Source organism: Podarcis liolepis (assembly GCF_965112155.1).
Source record: "Podarcis liolepis genome assembly, chromosome: 14".
Classification (NCBI taxonomy): Eukaryota; Metazoa; Chordata; class Lepidosauria; order Squamata; family Lacertidae; genus Podarcis; species Podarcis liolepis.
The window spans coordinates 33,366,224-33,379,204 of NC_139569.1; the positions used below are offsets into that span (position 1 = coordinate 33,366,224).

Here is a 12,981-nt window from a genome sequence, read left to right on the forward strand (position 1 = left end):
AGTGGTTCCCAATGGGTGGTTTGCAGACCCCTGAGGTTCTGTGGGACCATAACAAAAACTATCAAAATTGTCAAAAGTAGGGGGTCCATGGCTTCTGCTTTTGAAAATCAGGGGGCCCGCAGTACCTAGCTAACTGGGAACCACTGATGTAAAAAAAATGAATCAAGCTTAATTCATTATAACTCCGGCCAGAATATTTATATGCAAATGCATGCTGGGGATAAGAAGCCTAATAAAACAGATCAGATAAAGAAAGTGTGGGGAAAGCTAAGCGTTGTTGGACTAACTACTGTGCTCAAGGAGGGAGAAAGTGTGATTAAGTAACCAGCAATAACACAGTGTATACAATAAAGAGATTTGGAAATTCTGGACCAGGGAACTGAATACACCAATTTGTGAAGAAAGGAAAATAGTATGCTGAGGAAGATCAGTAGCGGTATTTATTATAGTTATCACGTATTGTGTTCTTTATAATATAATAAATTTTGGAGGCCAGAGTGAGTGTGCAAGTCACCCATCAATCCTGGAATTAGTAAAAGTTTAGAATTAACCTTTGATTAATTTGGTTTATGCTAAGGAGCCAGGCCAGCTCACTGAAAGAACGGAATGCTGACAACGGCCAGTCATTAGCCCATCCAGGAAGCCTCCAAGAGGGCAAAAATGTGCCACATAAGGAGGGGGGGGGAGCCCCTCCCCCAGCTGTGCGTTGGTGGTGGGCGGAGACCAAAGCGGTTTCAGATTTCAGGGTGAATGACATAAGTGAACAAAAAAGGTTTATCAGTTTTGCAAGCGGTTTGGCAAGCAGAGCAAGAGAAGAGAACACCATGTGGGCTGGCTAGAACAAGCTGTAACAAGGAGACACAGAGGGCATGACTGATTTCTCCTTTTGCAGACCCAAGCAGGCTGCACCTATGAGAGAAGCAATGGACTCTCTTGGGGTGTAATCCTGAGCACCCTCTATCCTAGGCTCAGGTTGTATATCTGTGTAAATGCACATTTCATGAAGACGCCGCAGTCTCTCCTGTGCTTCATTGTCCAAAAGGAAATACATACAGAACCCGGTATCGGTGTGGCGTGTAACAATATTTATTCTAGCCAAGTAATAGTGTGGTATCATCAATAATTTCATATCAGGTGCTTTCTGAGAATTAATCATTTAGTGTTGCTCCTGTAGCTGATTGTGATAATGCAAATTGTGTACAGTTTTTATGATTTAGGTAAAGGTAAAGGGACCCCTAACCATTAGGTCCAGTCATGGATGACTCTGGGGTTGCAGCGCTCATCTCGCTCTATAGGTCGAGGGAGCTGGTGTTTGTCCGCAGACAGCTTCCAGGGCATGTGGCCAGCATGACTAAGCCGCTTCTGGCAAACCAGAGCACCGCACGGTACCTATTTATCTACTTGCAATTTGAGGTGCTTTTGAACTGCTAGGTTGGCAAGAGCTGGGACTGAGCAATGGGAGCTCACCCCGTCGTGGGGATTCGAACCGCCAACCTTCTGATCGGCAAGCCCTAGGCTCTGTGGTTTAACCCACAGCACCACCCGCGTCCCTTTTATGACTTATCAATACACAATAAGGCTTGTACATATTTTTTTTTAAAAAAACCCAGCACATAGTGAACACAGTATCTGGTAGAAGGGTGGGAGGCTTGCCTTCTCTCTCCAACCTTGGATGTGCCAACATTTTTTTTTTATTACATGCCACACACAATATGTAAAAGTAGTCATGTGCTCCCCCTCTACCACCTGCAGGTACAACAAGTTCAACACGTTTAACAGAATAGGAGGTAAGAAGAGTGAGGCAACACATATTCGGTCACAAGTATCCTATTTGACTTTATCCATCTAAAATCAGTAATTTAGGTTTTTAGCACTCTACCCAAGCAGCAGTCTTTCCCTGTCTCCCAGAATATCATATGGATCTGTTAACTGCTGTTGTTTTTAATAAACATCAGGAAAAAGTAATATCAATGGCTACATTAAAATATTTCAGCAGTTACAAGGTGACAAGAAAAAGAGAATGCATCTCTATCTATCTATCTATCTATCTATCTATCTATCTATCTATCTATTCTATCTAATCACACACACACAAACACCATTCGTCTGAGATGACAGAACCCTCAAAGCAGTTTACAAAAAGAATCAAACTATTAAATTGTCAGTAAAAAAGTTAAAAACAGCCTTTTTGAAGCCTTCAAAAAAATAAAATCAACAACACGGTAAAGGCCAGATTAAAACACATGTCAAGATTCTACATGTTTTTGCTGTTATTAAAGCATTTCGGGTCAGTTAGTACACCTGCCGTTCATTAGGATGGTGAGCTGTTTCATTGTTTTTGGCATAAACTCATTAATTTCAGTGAATGTGACCCGCAGCATACAACTGTTAGCACGAACTGCATTCCTTAAAAAGAGAAAGAACCAAACCAGCAGTCCCAGCTACTGCAGAATGAAGCTCAAGAATGAAAGGAGACAAAAAAGTCCTACCTGGCCGTTTCACTCCAGAGAGTACGTTACATCTCCTAGTGAAGAAGATTGAAGAGGCACAGAGACTTTCTCTGTGGTAACGCCCCATTTGTGCATGATTCTAAATTCTTCAGCGTCCCACCCACAAAAGTTGCAATTCAGGATTCCTGACTCAGGGCAATCCTCCTATTGTGTAAAACCTTAGGATGCACCTCCAGTGGAACAATGCTGATCTGCTGCCTTTGGTGCTTGTCCCAACCTTGCAAAATGAGAGAGTCATTGTTTTATGGTATCCCTTAATCAGGGAGGCAAATACAGCAGTGGCAGGAGGGGATTCTTCAGCTTAAAGCCGAGTTTCATGTAAGAAACTCCACTTCGATCCTAAAGAATACCCTGAAGGAGCCACAATGGGCTCCAATTTCATGGGATGCATTCCTGTGGTATATGAAAAGCTTCTTTTTTAAAAAGGTACATATGTATTACAGACACTGCATTTTTAATAGATACATATGAAAGGTGCACAACATTTTAACAGGTGAAGAATTCTGTGCCACATTCACACCATACATTCAAAGCACTATGAGACCATTTAACAAATCATCATCATCATCACTTTTAATTTGTATAGCGTCTTTCTATCTTACAATACCCAAGACAGTTTACAAGCTGAAGAAACAAAGAATGTACACCCTATAACAATCTAATGCCATACAAAAATGTGACAATAAAACATAACTTTAAAATAAGCAACCTACATCAAACAGTCCAGAGTCGTTTGTGACTGGACTTAACTGTCAGGGGTCCTTTATCTTTTTTTTTTTATATATACATCAAATCAAGTAACATTCAACAATCATTGGAATACTATGGAAATTATACTTCCCACCAAATAATTCTGGGAAGTGTAATTTGTTACGGGTGTTGACAGTTGCTAGGAAGAGCTGTGGGCCCTGAGGCAGTGAATAGTCTGTGACCAGAATAGCTGAGCTATACAGCTGAGGTTCCAATACTTTGGCCACATCATGAGAAGAGAAGACTCCCTGGAAAAGACCCTGATGTTGGGAAAGATGGAGGGCACAAGGAGAAGGGGGCGGCAGAGGACGAGACAGTTGGACAGTGTTCTCGAAGCTACAAACATGAGTCTGACCAAACTGCGGGAGGCAGTGGAAGACAGGAGTGCCTGGCGTGCTCTGGTCCATGGGGTCACGAAGAGTCGGACACAACTAAATGACTAAACAACAACAACAACACAGATCAAGAAGTGTCAATCAATCAACCGTTATTGAGGTCAAAGACCAGACAGGATCAACAAGCGTTGTTGTTGGGGGGGCTTTTCTTTTTTTAAACGAGATCACACACCAGTTAATTGCAAGCAGCAATATGGGAAAGTATTCATTTGCCTTTGCTGAATTCTCCAGAGGAAGCCACTTCACCCATGTTCTCAGCACGCCAGCTGGATCTTGTCCACTGGCTCTTGTATCAGCTGTTACAACAAAATGTGGGAAATGTGAAAGATCAGAGAAAAGAGAAATGGGGTGGCAGACCAGCCCCATCTTCTTCCCACACCCCTTTAGCCTGAGCTGCTCCTTCTGTACCCAGCCACTTGGCCGATCCACCTTGTCCTAACCTCAGCTGCCTGATGGCTATGGGAGAATCCATGGGGAAAGTTCACCAGTTTTTCAGCATGTATTGACAAATTGGACAATCTCCTTTCCTTTCCTTTTCTCAAGTATCTGCCACATTTCATCATCAGTTTTCCATTTTTTAAAATATATATATATAAATTTTCATGTCCATTGCTCCTAATATATGCCCTTATTGCAAGCAATTTCCCTGAATATGATGCCTGTTAATATGTTATTCTTATAAATAAAAACATTTTTGCATGCACTTTCTGCCAATATGTATATATTTTTGGAGCTGGAGAAATGTAGTGCTAAATTCAGAGATATGTGATTGTTTTGAAGAAGCACTGCCTTGTAGTTCACATTTTGGTGCAAGAAGTGTGGATTTCATGTAGGTTCTTATTAAAATGCAAGTTGAAATAATTTCTCTCCCACCCCTCTTTTTCAGGAAGAGTATACACCACTATGAACACTGGCGGTATCTTTCTTTCCCACACCCACCACCCATTGCTATCTTAATTTTCCTCACTGATTGCCTGAAGCTACAAATCAGTATCGCCATCACCATATATATTACTTAGTGCAGACGAGCAGATGTCCTTCTGTAGCCAAAAAGCCAACACACATGAAAGAGAGATATCAGCAGACGTTGAGGAAACCTGGAGTCTGTAGATATACAAGTTGTAGAGTTGCAGAACGTTCAGAAAAGAAGAATGAAAGGAGAACGATCAAGGGTGTAGAGCGACTCTCCTATGCAGAAATAGTTGCAGTATTTGGGACTTTCTAGTTTAGATACAAGATGAAGAAGAGGTGATGTGACAGATGTTTTTAAAAATATGCTTGGCATGGAGAACCTGGATAGCGAAGAGTTTTTCTTGTTTGCTTATGGCACTAGAACTCTTGGGCATCAAATGAAGCTGAATTTGGAAGATTTGGGACAGATTTTTAAAAAAGTATTTCAGACATGCATAGTTAAACTGTGGAACTCAGTCCCAAAGCTATCCTGGATGGCTTCAAAAGAGATTTAAACAAATTTTGGGAGGAGAAGGCTATTAAGAGCAACTAAAGTAGAACAGTTCCTAGATGAGAATTATCCACGTAACTATATTGGTAAGCAATTCAGCCTTCTGAGGTCCAGCTCCGAGGGCCTTCTGGTGGTTCCCTCAATGCGAGGAGATTACAGGGAACCAGAGGGCCTTCTCAGTAGTGGCACCCGCCCTGTGGAACGCCCGCCCACCAGATGTCAAGGAAATAAGCAACTATCTGACTTTTAGAAGACATCTGAAGGCAGCCCACTTAGGGAAGTTTTTAATGTTTGGTGTTTTATCGCCTTTTTAATATTCTGTTGGAAGCCGTCCAGAGTGGCTGGGAAGTAATAAATTATTATATATTTACAATGGTGCCTCTGGTTACGAACTTAATTCATTCTGGAGGTCCGTTCTTAACCTGAAACCGTTCTCATCCTGGGGCAAAGTTCTTAACCTGAGGTACTACTTCCGGGTTAGCAGAGTCTGTAACCCGAAGTGTTTGTAACCCGAGGTGTTTGTAACCCGAGGTACCACTGTATTATTATTATTATTATTATTATTATTATTATTATTATTATTATTATTATTATTAGCTCACGTGCAGGACAGACATGCAGTAAACAAATAAAGCCAAGGATGAATCACAACGTAGTCCGGTTTGCACATAACACTAAGCCAAACCATGGCATTAAACAGAGAAATATGTAGGCTCCCAAAGAGGAGGCTGTGGTTGCTTTGCTTCTCTTGTCAGTTGTCCTGCTGTTGTAATCCTGCGAGCTAAGCTGTGTTTTGGCTTAGCATGACATCTGACACCCTCCAATATTTATCAGATGAAAATGGCGACATTCTATTCTACATCAGGAAGCTTCTCCTGAGTTTGATCTGCTGGACACATATATTTCATATATGTGCATATACATCTGTCGCCTTGAGCCAATTACAACGTCTCTGCCTAAACTACCTCACAGGATTGTGGTAAAGAAAAAATGTGCAAGGGAAGGCATCAACAGATGAATGGAATGAAATAAAATGTTAGCTGTAAGCTGCCTTGAGTCCCTGTGAGGGAAAAAGGCAGGTAATGACAACAACAACAACGAGAATGATCAGGAACATACCAGAGAGTAAATCCCATTGCACTCAGTGGGACTTAGTTCTGAGAAAAATTGCTTAGGATTGCAGTGTAAGGCTGCAGTCTCTACCCAGTTACTAGGGAGTAAGCTCCATTGAATACAGTGGGGCTTACCTCTGAGTAGACATGGCTCGCGGTATAAGGCTGCATTTACAATAAAGGAATAAACACTCTGTGCATTTCCTAAAAGAAATGGCTGCCTGCCGATGCATCGCAATTAAAGAATTTTAAGTGGATTTGTTTCAAAATTCTAGGAAGGGCTTCGTACGCCAGTTTCACCACTTCTTTCATTTGGTGCAGGTATTTTACTTTCAGTTTAAACAGGACTTTGTTTTCACCCATACACACACACACACAGAGAGAGAGAGAGAGAGAGAGAGAGAGACAGACAGACAGAAGTCTCCTGTTTCCTAAAAGGACAGGGGGGTGTCTGATCTCTTCACCACTTTTAACTAAAACAAGGAGGGGAGGAAAAAGCAAAACCAGAACAGCTTCTAGATTTAGGTAGGTAGCCGTGTTGGTCTGATGCAGTCGAAATATATATATATAAAAAATAAAAAATTGTCCAGTAGCACCTTAGAGACTAACTAAGCGCAGCTTCTGTAATTCTGGGACTGTCCTTGGAAAACCAGGACCCTTGGAGACCTGGGCTCGAGGTTTAGCTCTCTCCAGGCAAAACATGAACTGCAACCAAGGTTTGTCCTATGATTTACAGCTTTCTGTATTCAACAATACACAAGCATTGTTGCTTATTTTAAGAAATCTCAACACAAGTTTCTGTACATGGTCAGTGGATTCCTCAAAGGTTTCCACTGGTTTGACGCAAGACAGCATTTTGTAATAAGCGCAACATTTCTTTTTAATTTAAATGAGAGGAGGCAACACAAATCAGCTGAAGGAATCACCTCCAGCTCTTTCCCACAGGAGATTTGTGACTAAGTGCTCTGTTTGTGGGGCTTGCTAGGGATATTTCCCAACAGGATTGGGGAAGGGAAGAGCAAGTCGCTTCATGCTTTAGGTAAGAGACTACATTTTCCCGTGTAACAAGATCAACAACACCCACTTGGGATCCTGTATATCTTTTCATAACTATGACGCTCATCTGGCCAAGCAAGCGTATGAAATTTACATGAATGGAGGAAATCTAAGCTTTCCATGCATGAAAGATAACACCATATTTTTTGGAGACTACAATATCTATACGTCAAATTGTAAACTCAGCCCTGAATGGAACAATCAAACCAGACTGCTATTGCAGAAGAGGACATTTAATCGTGGAGTAATTAAGCAATGGTGCAATTAGTCCATTGGAAACAAGGCACAATTTTTTCTGGTCCAAGTCCAATTTGCTACCGTGTTTGCACTTCAAGGAAAAAGCAGTGCCCTCCCCCAAAATGTAGGAGAGACAGTAATAGATTTGCATTTATTTAGTTACATAAAACAAAGTAATGTTCAGCAAGTAGGAAAGTTAATTCAGTAGAAATGCTGCTGAAAAGCAAGAAGACAGTCTGTAACTGTGACCAAAACTGCAATGTAAATATTGTTTTGAAATAGTTATGAAGTGCACTACTGATTCTTAACAGCAAAAGCCACCTTTAATATTTTCCTTTTAATTGACTCTTACATAGACATGTCAGCAAGATAGATAGGAATCCATTTTTTTAAAAAAAAAATATTTATTTATTTAAATTGTATTCATTTCATTTCATTTATTTAAATAAATAAATTCATTTCATTTATTTATTTATTTAAACAAATAAATTCATTTCATTTATTTAAACAAATAAATTCATTTCATTTCATTTATTTATTTATTTAAATTCATTTCATTTATTTATTTAAATAAATAAATTAATTTCATTTATTTAAATGAGGGTTTTGGTCGGTTTTTAGTAAAAAGTGCAGTGCCTTTTAAAAAAAAAGTTTAAAAGGAAATTTAGATCTAATGCAGATTAGATTTACAATTTGTACTTTAATCTCTCAACACTGAGTCATAACCATTATCAAAGACCATGCGGTGTAAGCATATGAATATCTTACTCAAATGTATGCCACACTAAGCTCAATGGGATTTATGCCCCAGGTAAGTATGCATGGTATGGTACCCTTAGTTAAAGGCTAACACTGTAGAATAATGTTGCTTGTTCTTGGAATTGCATTGCCTCCAGCACATTTACAACGTGTTCTATATCCATTTTATTTGCTTTTCCCAGAGTCCTCATCTCATAAGGTCAATCTCTGCCAGCATCTTGAATTATTCTGAGCAATTCAGCTCCCTCTTTGTGCTGGGCTCGGGGCTGGACTGGGCAGAGGTGTCCCTTCACCTAGTCCTGCTAGGCTTAACCTACTGCCACCCGCGGGACGGGGGGGAAAGCAGGTATTAGCATTACTCCACTGGTACTGTGCTGTCCCTTCCGCCTAGTGAATGTGCAAGCGAGTGTGCTGTCTGTATGATTCCTGCTGCTGGCAGCCAATGGAAAGCCCCCAAGCAGGTCTTTCCAGGGGTGAGGTGGAGCCAGCTCAGGATCCATTTCGTTCTGAGCCATTGTTGTGCCCAAACCATGTCCAAATGTTGCACCAACTTCAGGCTGGCATGATCTACTGGCCACCATATGCAGGTCTGTGGCAGTGGACATGTCTCGTATTGTACAATTTCTTCCCACTTTACCACTTTAGCTAATGAGGCCTCCTCCTGCTGCCACACCGCCGGAGCATGATTTCTGTTCTCATCCTGAAGCAAAGTTCTTAACCCGAGGTACTATTTCTGGGTTAGTGCAGTCTGTAACCTGAAGCGTATGTAACCCGAGGTACCACTGTATAAATGACATAAAATATATACTCAAATTATTCAAGATATACTCAAGATATTGCAACCATTGGGATCCCAGAGATGCCACCCTGTACCTCACAAGTGGCAGCACCGGACAATTGCTGTGGTCTATTGGGATTCTACCTCCTTTACTGGGAACTCTGTTGGACAGCCAATTCTGAGTCCACATACTTGATGCTGGGTGTCAGAGACAGAAGAGAGCACAAAAAGGGGGAACCTGTGGCCCTCCATATGCTGTTGGGACTCAAGCACAAATCATCCCCAACCAACATGGCCAATTGTCAGGGATGATGGGAGTTGTAGTCCATCAACACCTGCAGGGCCACAGGTTCCCCATCTCTGTAATGTAAATTCTGCTGGTAACCCATCCTCTTGTTCAGCTAAGTTTTGACTTTCAATGGCTTCTAAATGGCATAGGGGCGAGGGACCGATTAGAATGGTCTTCTGCCAGAGGCTAATGGATCCAAATGACTTCCTAGCCGTCCTTTATGTCAGGGACAGAAGCCGCCCATGCTAGAATAAGAAACCAATGACTCTGCCCAGTGTGGTGGTGAGCCACCAGAATTGCTTCTTGACATGTTGTCCTAGTAATGAAGTATTCTCAGACTCTGGGATGGCATTGTGCAACAGGCTGGCCACTGGACTCTACCGGACAGGAAGGAGACTGTAACTGTCATGGAAATAGTCAAGCGAGCACTGTGGCCTTGCTGATTACCTTGGAGATATATATATACATATACATATACATATACACATATACATATACATATACACACACAATTTCAACATAGCAAATTATCAAAACAAATCATCTTCATTATTCCTCCCCTTTTTCCCCTCCCTCCCCCCGTGACTTTCCTCAGCTCCTCTCTCTGATTTCTCATTCAATGTTAACTTCTGCATATGATAAAGCTGTATACATTCTTATGTTATCTATCTTCTATGTTATCCCTCAATGAATTTGTGTATGTTTATTCAAAACCTGCCAAGGAGTCCAATTCATTTTGTTGTCTTTTTAAAAAAATTGTGAAGGGTTCCCATTCTTCTTTGAAGTCACAGTTGTCCTTGTCTCGTAATTTGCATGTCAATTTCGCCAGTTCTGCATAGTTCATCAATTTCTCTTGCCACTGTTCTTTTGTCGGGGTTTCTTCATTCTTCCATCCTTGTGCAATCAAGACTCTTGCCACTGTTGTAGCACACATAAGTAAGTTCTTTCTCTTCCTTGGCAGCTTTCAACATCCTTCTGGGAAGCCTCACAGTGCTGACACGGCGTGGGAGAGACACTATGTTGAAGTGACTCTGGTCATTCATCAACATTATTCTGGAGCAAGGGTGGGGAACTGTTTTCAACGATGCCACTCCAACCCACTGGGCCAGATAACAATGGGAGGCAATGCCAGAGGCCAAAAAAAAAAAAAAAAAAAGTGAGTGGAGCAATTGACCTTTGTACAGTAGGGTACATTTCACCCTTGCAATCCTCACCCACTTATTCCATCTTGGCAAGCAAGAGATATTATTACAAGACATATAGATATATTCAAGACCACCTTCCAGCCAGGAAGAACTACAGGAGGGCATACAGTAGGGCCAAAAAAGCTGTAGCCTGGGAAGAGTCCTGAGGGCCACACCTTGCTGTCTAGATCCAGCTCCCTGAAACTCAGTGACTGTTGGAGCTAGATGTCACTAGATTCAACCAAGCAACAGACAATCCCAGCTCAGCACTTTGCAAGTCTAGGGCTGTCTACATAAAGAGTGCACTAAGTAAGATTCTTTCCAGGAAGGAACATACAGGCTATGCTTTTCTCAAGCAACATTCTCCAGGGCAATCCTGTTTGCTGAAGTAGCACAGCAAAAACAGACAACAAATTGCTTCGGTAATGTAATATATTTGGATATCAAATTAAATATCTAACATTGTATGAATCTGCCTCCCACACTGTTTGATCCTGAGATTCCTTGTCAATGCTTGGGCTTGGGGGGATGGTACAATGTTCTCAGACATTTTCAAGAGCTCAACGCAGGTTAGCCTCCCGCTATATAAAATGAAAGGTTACCCAGACCATGATGGAGGTGTGTGCAAAAAAATTCCACTAAATCAGTGATAGAAGTACAGAAAGGATTATACCGTCTAATCTCAATGCTGTCACAAGAGCTGAGCCACTTGACACTGTTTGACTATGGTCACCTGCACAGCTAGTTTGGGGTGTTGGGAAGAAAGCCCAACATTTTGAATCAACCAACACCCCAGGTCTTCTTGAAAAAGCCTACTCCAGTCCATAATTGCGGCACAGCCACCAGCTTCTACTAGACTTCTACTAGAAGTGTATGAACTACTGCATGGGTAGCCTATGTGGTGTTCTTCAGGTGTCCCTGGACTACAGTTCTCATCTTAGGTTGCTGGGGAGTGGGGAGTCGGCCAGCAAAGTTCCTCCCAGCCCAAGTGAGCCTACCTTGCTCAGCCCCACGCTCGGAGGAAGGCTGTGGGAACTGGCGCCATGACTACAACCCCACCGAAATAACAACAACAACAACAACTTTTATTTATACCCCACCCTCCCTGGCCAAAGTTGGGTTCAGGGTTGCTAATATCAGATATATAACATTGGTATAAAATTGAACAATAATTAAATTACCTCCTAAAAACAGGTCAAAATCAAATTGAAGTCTAATTAGATGGCTTTCTGCAGGGTTAGGGTTGGAAAAAGTAAGTAACATGGGAAGTTAACCCGATTGAATAAGCTTGCAAAAGTAGTTGAAGGCAGCTTCCAAAGAGGCTGGACAGCTGGGGTGGGGAAGAGACAAGCAGGAGAGGGCTTTCTCTTCACAAACCCTTCCATTCTCATGGGTGATCTGACTTCTCACCCTCTTATCTAATGTTTTCTACTCTACTGTCCCTTTGCTGCTCTTCAGTAATGAGGTTCCGGTGTTGCATTTAGTTTAAAAATGTATAAACCACCTTCAATCCAAAACTGGATTTCAGGGCTAAATACGAATAACTTTAAAATTACAAAAACTTTATAATATGAACTAACATTACAATTAAGAGGGCTTTCACAATGCTTTCTTTTTAAGATGGATGATTCCCTTTTCACAAAAAGGGAGAGAAACTTTGAGAGAGCATAGTCCATAGGTTCAGCTGGGATTCCACCTTAAAATCTAATATTCCCTCTACTGCATCTCATTGTTCTAATTATTTGTAATACGCTTAAGAGCAAGCTCTAGTGCCTTCTTAAAACAGCAGCAAGTCTCAGCTATTACAATGGAAAAATCCTATCGCCATGCTTAAAACTGGAAATTGCATTCAGTATCAATTTCACCTGAAAAACGAGATATTCATGTGCGGTAGCTTCCCATACACTCCCTGCTTACATCACTGACATGCAAAAAGATTTCCCAATTTGTACCTAAGCAAAGGATGGTGCTTAAGTCTCCACAACGTGCCAATGCAAAGTTGCTGAGGATAATCACAAAGATTAAGAAATGTTATCTCCTGCTACTTTCCCACTAGGCATATCACAAAAATACATTGTGCAGTGACAAAATGCTTTCAAATGAGAAATAATGGCACAATTTATTATGTAGATAACTCCTTGCCCTCCTTATATTTTCTTTCCAGGAAGAAACATTTCTGGTATGGGAAATACATTCTTTCCAAACCACAATATTTTGCAGTTTGAGATGTGTGATTTTCTCTTTGAAGCAGGTCATTTCAAACTTTCCATTTCTCTCTCTTATTTCTCAACTGGCATAATTTATTATTACTATTATTTGTTCGCAGAATATGTACCTTCTCCTCCAACAAAAATGCTCCGAGGCTGGCTTACGTACAGTCAGTTAGAACAAGGCAATCCCTGCCTACAGGCTTACAACCTAAGGGGAAAGGGTCAGGGAGGGGAGAAGT

At 41.3% G+C, this 12,981-nt stretch overlaps 1 protein-coding gene across 5 annotated transcripts in view; it reads right to left on the reverse strand.

The window, feature by feature from the left end:
- The window catches only part of LOC310693227 (ceramide synthase 3-like), an 81,937-nt gene that overhangs the window by 50,128 nt on the left and 18,828 nt on the right, over nucleotides 1-12,981 (reverse strand). Inside the window, exon 1 of one of the 5 annotated variants that reach the window (XM_083475049.1) lies at nucleotides 2,490-2,637. The exons of the other annotated variants lie outside the window; for them this stretch is intronic. The gene's annotated coding sequence lies outside the window, so the exon portion shown is untranslated. Of the gene's footprint in view, nucleotides 1-2,489; nucleotides 2,638-12,981 lie in introns of those variants that run through there. 5 annotated transcript variants of the gene reach the window in all.